We start from the raw sequence: 7,485 nt of genomic DNA on the forward strand, positions 1-7,485 counted from the left end.
AAATTTCCAAGAAAACCCAAAACAGAACAAACAGAGTAGTTTAGCATGTAGGAGCAATCTCCTAGTGCATCTATAACACACTTTAGCGCATACAAGCTGAAACTTAGTGTGCTTATTCTTAAAACTAGTGCATAACAGTCTGAACATTTGACAAACTTTTCACTAGCACTCTGAGACACCATATTAGCACTTTAGAGCATCAACATAGCACATTGGGGGCAAACTATAGCACTTTGAGTCTAAACATTAGCACATATTAAAGATAGATTAGCACGTAACCCATCCAGATTATTCAAAATTCAAAACTCTGGTTTAGCACATAGCATAGGTAGCTTAGCGCATTGGTGGCTTTTGATAGCGCATCTAGATCACACTTTAGCACATCCAGTCTCTGTCTTAGCACATAGGTAAAACTTAGAAAAATAGAGAGAAAAACTAAGCATTTTTGAAATTTTTTATCATCAGTCTTAGATACCCTTTTGGATCCTCAGTTGACCTTGCCAAGCAAAACTTGAACCAAAACATTAGAGGAATATTGCAAACAATCAAGAAAGTCATTCTCAGAAAAAAATTGTCAAAACTGAAACTAGCTAGAGATAAAATTTTATCCTATCAGAATCAGGTAGTATCATCACATTAATCAAAAGGTTCGTCATCTAAAGGATTTCATCAACCAAACATACCTAGTTTAAACTTAAGTCATCAAATTGAGTCTCCATATCGTGAAACTCTTATCCATATCATTTGATGCACTTTGTCATGGAGGTGAATCTAAACCTCTACTCGATAAAAGTAGGCTTAAGTTTTCAAATGAAGTATCTCAATCCAAAACATCGAAGGAAACCATTGATCAAACATGTATGACCACTCCTCATATTTTGAGAAGAAAAAGTCTTCATCACAAAACTAAGTTGAAGAAATGACAACTTAGTTCTCAGAAACTTGCCAAACGGAATAGATTTCTCTACATCAACCACCAACTCTTCAAACCACATCCCCCATTTCTCCATCACATGCGCGTATATCTTCAAGAAAAGTCAAACAAATTTGATGAAGAACCATTCAGAAGTAAAGCCTTTTGCCAAAAATCAGCATTCAGTCAACGCTCAAATCGTGGAGGAAAGATCAACCCAACTTTCTTCCCGGAGGTCTGCATCACTTAAACATAGATCAGTTTGAACCACCAACCCCCGAACAACACGAAGAAGAGGAGTTCATCCCTTTTGTCATAGAAAGTTTCTATTAAATTCCCATTATCACTCGCTCTCAACAAAACAAGCAAAGTGAACCACAACCAGAGTCTAGTATGAGTCGAAGATTATCAAATCCTTTCGAGTATCCAAATCTAGAGGACATAGAGATTACTGAGGAGTTATTCAAGAATGTCAAGAAAACCCCTCATTCCAAAAACTTATGGAATGACTCATAGAAGCTGACAAAGAAAAATACATGCTCATGCTAACAAGAAAAGGAGTTAGGATTCCTGAAGACTTTGACACTAAAATCTTTAGGACAAGATCTTGAAATTACACTTATCAATAACAACAGAGAGAAGAGGAGACACAGGAACTTTAACAAAACATACTTGAACAACATAACATACCAAAACACACCCATCCCTGAACTAGGGATAACGAAAGAGAAGAACTATTTCATTGGCAAACAAACGCGCCCATGGTTGCTCTTACACAACAAATGCAAATGTTGTAGAGGCAAATGCAGGACATGCAACAAGGGACCACAATATGATACTCCTTAAATGAAATTTTTCCTTACCCCTTTGACATGAGATTAAACATGATACCTTTTCCGCTAAATTCAGACATACCCAAATATGACAAATATGATGGTAAGAGTGATCCTCGCGATCATGTTCGGGAGTTTTATACCATGAGCCTTGAATTTTCTTATGATGACACTTATTTGATGAGGCTGTTCCCAAGAAGTTTGGGAGGGCAAACAATGGAGTGGTTGTCTAAACTTACACCCCCTATCAGATCCTTTGATGAATTGGTCAATAAATTTATCACGCAATACTCCTACAATGTTCAACACGCAATCACCATGCTGGATGTATGTAATACCAAACAAAAAAACAATGAAACATTCATGGTGTTTCTTCAATGATGGAGATGTATGGTTTTGAGATATCCTTGAGATGTTCCTGAGAAAGAAAAGATGGAAATATTTATCGACAATCTAAATAGTGAGATGAGTTATATACTCAAGCTCCAATGCATACCATCTTTTGCCAAGTTAATCGAAAATAGAATCCAAGTAGAGGAGGCATGTATCAAGAAAGGAACATTGAAGTTCTTCAAAGAAGGAACTAATTCATCCAAATCTCATTTTAACAACTAGAACAACAACAACAACCGCTTAGGCAAATCTAGATTCTGGACTAGAAACAAAAACATTGTTAATGAAGGAGGAACCAATGCTAATGATATGAAGTCCAAACAACTAGTATTGGCTTTATTAGGTAATCCCTAGGCTACCAAGAATCAAAAGGGTGCTAACTAAGGCACTAACACTTATCCACCAAATACCAATCAAGGGCCTTCAAATACAAATACCAACAACAATGCCCAAAGCAACAACACAAACCGAGGAACTAATCAAAATCAAAGGGGTAACACCAACAATTCCAAAATAGACGCATCTACACACCATTGGGACAATCCTTAGAATCAACACTCTGAGAACTCCTAGCAAACAAGATTATCACATTACCAGCCATAAACAACTTTGAACCCCGGGTCAAACCAGCTTGGTGGAATGACTCACACTTCTATGATTTTCATCGAAACAAAGGACATCAAACAAATGATTGCATGAGGCTTAAAAACATTGTTCAAGACATGATTGATAGAGGTAGTTTAACAGTCGATGGTCTCAAAACAAACAGTGATCATGACACGTTTAAAAATCCTCTTCCAAATTAGAACAAGGAAGGAGATTCATCATCAAATGATACCAAAGGAGCTCACATAAATCATGTATACAATAACACCATCAATCATATATCAATAGATGACAATCAAGTAAATGTAATTAAAATCAAAGACAATAACAAACATGAGTCGATCAATGTAACCACCAGAGCTCAAAAATATGTCTTGAAAGGGCATACATCAACAATAACCACGATCCCCAAGACTTAGTATAACTTGGTTGATCAACTATGGAAAACTCTTGCTCAGATATCCATACTCGAGTTATTCAAACTTTCACCAAAACATAAGGACATCTTGGAACAAGCACTAGTTGAAACAAATGTGCCTCAAGATCTAGATATTGATAAATTTCAAGCCATGGTGGCTCACATGATAGGGCCTCATAATCTCACATTTTCCGAACATGATAATATCTCCTTGAGCCATCCACATAATACTCCCCTTCACATTGAAGTCTTATTCTACAAACATCGAGTTAAAAGAGTATTAATAGATGGAAGAGCTGGTCTCAATATCTGTACCTTAAAACTTATCCATGCATTAGGCTTCTCTGAGAAATCTATTGATCCACACAAAAAGAATACCATCAAGGCATATGATGATGAAGAGAGTTCATCCAAGGGAACAATAATATTACCTATTCAGGTAGGACCGATACAAAGGGACACTATGTGCCAAGTCTTAAACATAGACTTGACATACAATATTTTATTGGGTCATCCTTGGATACATGAAATGCAAGCGATACTGTCAACCTACCATCAATGTATCAAATTCCCATATAATGGATAGGAGATTTCTATATCAGTAGATAATAACCCCTTTCAACATTGCAATTCTATAGGGGAAGCCCAAGATAGCTTGGTTCCACACAATAGGGAAGCTCAAACTTCCTCAACGTTAGATCATCATCAAGAAAAGCTTAAATCTCTATCCATGGATTTCAAACAAAAGATAAAAATCAAAGAGAAATTCATGGGAGAATACTCTTTTGAATCCATGTGTCTAACCAAATTACCAACATCACCAAAAACTCATGGGCAAACTTCTGCATCGACCCATCAAGCAACACAGCCCATCACCAAGTTTGATGGAAAATTTATCCAATTGGGCACAATAGCACATGAATCAGAAGAGAAAGACATCCTTAGTTGGCTATACAAGGATTAGGATGAAGTTAGAGCTGCTACTATGGAGATACCCTTACCAACACAACAGTATGGAAAATGGTTCTTGATCATGCAACAAATGGGATACAATGGTAAAGGACCTATAGGTAAGCGTCAAGAAGGCATTACAGAACCATTAGACCCTCCTTCACAGTTTTCTAGAGACAAAACAGGACTAGGATATGGATACAACCTACCCCCAAGGCAAAAGAAGATTAAAAATCAAAAACCTTAGTGGAAAGCAAAGAAAAAATACAATGAGGACTCATGGCAAGAGGCACTACACCAAGCAGCAAAAACAATAAGGAAAGAGCGAGAACACCAGGAAAAAGAGAAACAACAAGAGGAGTTGGCCATTCAAAGAGAAGAAGCATCTTATAAGGAAGTACACCATGTCCAAGAACCCATTCAAAACAAGGCAGAATCACCTCCTGAAGAAATTCCTACTCCCCAAGGAGAAAAAATATATGAACAGATGCAAAGAGTACAAGTAGGTTCTGATACAGAACTAGAGAAAACTACAAGACTGGTATCAATTATTAGGGATCTCTTTTCACCTTACAACATACCTGTCAACAACACTGAAAAACTCTAGGACAACACTTCTGAGACTGATTCTAATGACTATAAATGGGGCACTTGTTCAAATATTACTAAAGATATTCCTGAAGGTGCTATTCATACACCCCTTTCTCAAGAAGGACATGACACATAGTCTAGATTACTTGAATTTGGTCTGCAACATATCTATGAAGCTACAAAAAATGAGTAGGAACATTGCGAGCAGGTCTACACAGAGGATGATACCATCGAAGACCTTGACAATATCATTAACTTAACCAATCTCATAGACAACTTTAACAATACCTCTATCATGACACTTACCACAACCGACCTCGACCCACCCAATGACTCTTTACCACTCGTATTTCCTGATCTCATAGACTAGGATGAACCTAAAAACCATGACTTACCCATATTTCCAGATGATGAATCCATTATCCATTACCTATGTACAGTCAATCCAAAAATAGACTCTACCAGCAAACAAAATAGTAATATCTGCAATCAGGAGGGTGCCAAGTCTCTCAGTCATAAAAATGAAAGAAATAAAGGATCTAATGTTGAAAACCAATCAATGGCAGCACTAGATCACAAAAAAGTCAAAATAAAGGATGCATCTGAGGATGAAAACCTTTTTAAAGCACCTAAGGATGGGAGACTTGACACTCTTCTTGAACACTATCAGGAGCAATCACCCATATTGATTGAGCCCACTCAATCAATCAACATTGGTACAAAAGAAGCAGCTAAAAACATACACCTAGTAGATTCTCTGACAGAAGAAGAAAAACTAGAGTTTATCAAATTCTTCAAAGAAAAGCAAATCAATTTTGCTTGGTCCTATGGAGATATGCCCGAAATAGATCCAAACTTAATCATGCAACATTTATCTATTGCTCCAGGAGCTAAGCCAGTCAAGCAAAAACTAAGAAAGATGAATCCACATGTAGCACTAATGGTCAAAGCTGAACTAAAGAAACTATTAGACATCGGATTTATTTGACCTATAGACTATGTTGAATGGATTTTAAACATTGTGCTAGTTTCAAAACCAGATGGAAGCATCAAAATATGAAAAGATTTTAGAGATGTTAACAAAGCCTATCCAAAGGATGATTTTCCTTTGCCCAACATCAAAATAATTGTAGACCTCATAGCAGGCCATGCAATGCTATCATTAATGGATGGTTTCTCTGGCTATAATCAAATCAAGATATCTCCAAAGGATCAAGATAAAACAACATTCACCTGTCCTTGGGGAACGTATTGTTGGAATGTCACGCCTTTTGGCTTGAAGAATGCTGGGGCAACTTATCAAAGAGCAATGGCGATAATCTTTCATGATATGATGCATACCTTCATGGAGGACTATGTGGATGATTTACTGGCTAAGTTAATTACCTGGGCAGAACATTTGGGCATATTAGATAAAATATTTTAAAGATTAGAGAAATTCCAAGTCAGGCTAAACCCTAAGAAGTGTGTCTTTTAGATAACATCACGCAAATTATTAGGCTACATTATGTCAGCAAAAGGTATTGAACTAGATCCAGCGAAGGAATAAACCATCATGGAGATGCCACCTCCCAAGAACATTAGCCAACTTAGATCTCTACAAGGATGGCTCTAGTCAATCAGGTGATTTATAGCCCAAATAGCAGATAAAATTCTACCATTCAACCATCTTCTACATAAGAACATACCATTTAGATGAGAGGCCAAGTGTGCAGAATCATTCTATCAAATCAAGCAATATCTAATGAACCCACCAGCTCTGGTACCACCAGTAGCAGGGAAGCCGCTCATCCTCTATATATCAACAATTGACATATTATTGGGGGCATTGTTAGAACAAGAAGATCAAGAAGGCAAGGAACGAGATATATATTACATCATCAGGACATCAAATGGCTATGAGCTTAATTACACATTCATTGAGAAGGCCTGCTTAGTTGTAGTCTTCGCCTCTCAAACATTTCGACATTACATGCTATCTCACACCATCAAGCTAGTAGCAAAATTGATCCTCTCAAGTATTTACTCAGCAAAGAAGCTCTTACAGGCAGATTAACTAAATGGGTCATGATTCTTAGCAAGTTTGATATACACTACACAGAGCGTCGGGCTATCAAGGGATATGTAATTGCAGATCAATTAGGTGAAGCACCACTACTTGATAAGCAACCAATGAAGGTAGAATTTATAGACAAGGATGTTCTTACTATTACACCCAAACAATGGACTTTGTATTTTGGTGTTTCTTACACTCAACATGGCTCAAGTGTCAGCATCTTGTTTGTCACTCCTGAAAGGCACACCATACCAAGATCATATAGACTAAAGTTTCCATACACAAATAACATCACTAAGTATGAAGCACTAGTCACAGGAATCGAAATGGTCATGGAATGGAGAATCACGGAACTAAAAGTCTATGGAGATTCCCAGCTAGTTATAAATCAGATCAACAATGAATATCAAACAAAGGATGACAAGCAACTACCATACAAAAGAATGGTGGATGACTTCAAATAGTACATTGTACACATCACCTTTGAGAAAATACCAAGGTTAGACAACAGAGCAGCCGATCCAATGGCTACTATCACTTCGCTACTACAAATTCTAGAGAAACAGAGTCGTTATGATTTTTTGGTAGAGAAACTGTTTTCCCCAGCCTATGATAATTTTGCATCCCATGTTATCTATGCCTTAACCAGTTTAGACTCTCCATTATACAAAAAAATCTATGAATATCGTAAAACCAATACCCTACCCATTGACCTATCATGGAA

This window comes from Cryptomeria japonica, chromosome 7 (assembly GCF_030272615.1).
Source record: "Cryptomeria japonica chromosome 7, Sugi_1.0, whole genome shotgun sequence".
In the NCBI taxonomy this organism is placed as follows: domain Eukaryota; kingdom Viridiplantae; phylum Streptophyta; class Pinopsida; order Cupressales; family Cupressaceae; genus Cryptomeria; species Cryptomeria japonica.